Here is a 2,500-nt window from a genome sequence, read left to right as displayed (position 1 = left end):
CGAGATATTAAAACTAAGGTTAATTCTATTCTAGAATACCTTATGTAATTTCCTAAACGGAAATTTACGGTGTAGTTCACACCTTCAGATAAAGTTTTAATATACGGGATAGAAAGAATAAAAAAAGAACTTACTTTCTATATATTGTGCAGTCTCAACAAAAGGCTGTACAAGATAACATTAAGTACGATGAAGAACTTTAGTGTTATCACAAACTCTGTACAACAGTTTCTACTAATGCAGTGTGTACTATACTACAAATATAGAAACTACTGTACACCGCATGCCGTTGTACCGGCCGGCATATACCCGTGTATAGTTCAAAGATATACTATCTTTAACTAATAGGCGGCCGCCCACTGATTCGCGACTGTGTGGCGGCCGGCAATCATTGCCAGCCGACAGCTGAGAACACTAATACCCCGGCTGCCGGCCGCTAACCGTAGTGGCCCAGCAGATTCGGGCTGTGTTTCCACTGCCGGCAGGCAAAGGTATAATAACCCATGCCCACTGGCAGTAGCCAAGAACCAGAGAACCTCCACCTGCCCCGGCTGTCGGCTGTTAGGCCGGCAGCCGGGTTAGGGGTACAACACAATAGTCAGAGAAACAGTATGGAAGTAAGGTTATGAGGCGGCATTGCCATATGACCATTCATCCAGAAAGAGTGAACCTATCGAAGGGGAGAATGTAGCATTAAGGCTTCCAAAGAATCCATAGCCTGCCGGGCTCTACCGGCAGACATGGAAGGGAGACCAAGGGAGGTGTGGGGTTCACTCTGCAAAGAACAAAGGGTCTCTGCCGGCTGACACGTAATGCCAGCTGGCAGAGAGCTGAGCCGGTCCTCCATCCTAACCTACACTAGGTACGGAAGTAAGACTGTGGCCAAAAGAAAATAAAAGAAAGAGAGGTGGGGAAGGGATAAGGGTCCTATAGAATTCGTTCTAGCAAGAGACACAATCAGCAGTTAGGGAAGCTCATCCTAACCTAGAGTTGTCTATTAGGGAGGAAGACTGGCAATACTTGCTATCCTCCTCCCAACCAGAACAAAGTTAGGTGAAGTTATTTCAATTGGCAACAGAGAAAACTCATTCTCCAGCCCGAGAAAAGAAAACACAGGACACTCTTCTAGGTCACTAGAGGAAGGAATCCTCTCTTACAGAATCCTTCCGACATGGACTAGGGAAGCAAAGCTTCCCGTGTCCGCCCCTAACCTAGCAAAGGAGACTCATTCTCTATGCTAGGAAGAAGCAGACCACAGACTAGAAACTCTGATGTTCTGCCCTAACCCAAAAAACCAGTCACTCTGGTTATCAGGTCAGGACAGACATATCCTAGAATAGTTATACCTTAATTATTATACAGATATAACCACTAGGATTAAGCCAAAGGCTTAGAGAGGGAGAGAGGGATTGAACTTAGCCCCTGGAGGAGAAAAGAACAATCGGGAATGTGCGAAAGTATACTACTGTACCTAGATTATTAGACTAGGTAAGGTGAGAATCGATTACCTAATTCACCGAAACTCTGTCGTATACAATCTTGGAAAGATCATTCAAAAATATCTTACATGTATAAAATATTTGCCTATAGCTTCAATAATATAACACTCGGAAAAAACTTATATCACGTATGAAAGTACTAGGGCCAGACGCCTAAGCTACTAAGCCTCCCGAAGGGCAAGATCAGTTACCTAAATCACCGAACTAACAACTGACAGTATAATATAAGCATTCCTAGTGGAGCTAAATAGCTAGATTATTAAAACATAACAAACCGGGAACGTCGCTCTAGCTAACTAAATGACCCATAATAGCGAGCAATATCCTCCAGGATGCCTCAGGTAGCCAATAGCTTTTGCTTTAATTCAAAACATTTATACATAGTAAAGATAATAATCAACTTTCCAGAGGCAAAAGAGGCCGGAGAAGTCATCAAAATGTTGAATTAAATCCAAAATAACGAGAGAACACAAGGGAAAACACCGAGTAGTAGAGCTACAGGAAAAGGAATAAAGAGGGCGCTACCGCCTTCATCAGATACACACTGGAAACGGAATAGGAGAGATGCCTTATGAGCGGCTCTCTTTTCATTCTCGTTCCAGATTCTTGTCACTATATCCCCTTCGAAGCGTTAATACTGTTCGGAGGTGAAGATAGCTATGTGACGTGTCAAGAATACGTCCTCTGATATTATGCGATATCCCTGTGAGATTATTTAGGGATATTTGCTCCAGGAGTTAGAATTCTGGATACCTTAAGGTAAAATTCTCTTGGAATATCACTGTAGTCAAATATAGCCTAGAAAGCTACCTATTAGGAACTCCCATCAGGACGACATGGCCTGAGCCCAAAAAACATTATATAGCAGCGGATATAATCCAGGCATTATGTATAGCCTTCCAAAAATAAATAAGGCAAATATACCAATAAGGCCAGTATTGTCATATTTTAAAACACAAAATTATGAATTAGCTAAATTCATAATCCCCAGAATAAACAAA

This window comes from Palaemon carinicauda, chromosome 5, assembly GCF_036898095.1.
Source record: "Palaemon carinicauda isolate YSFRI2023 chromosome 5, ASM3689809v2, whole genome shotgun sequence".
Taxonomy (NCBI): Eukaryota; Metazoa; Arthropoda; class Malacostraca; order Decapoda; family Palaemonidae; genus Palaemon; species Palaemon carinicauda.
The sequence above is the reverse complement of the archived record's forward strand: the minus strand, read 5'-3'. Positions refer to the sequence as shown.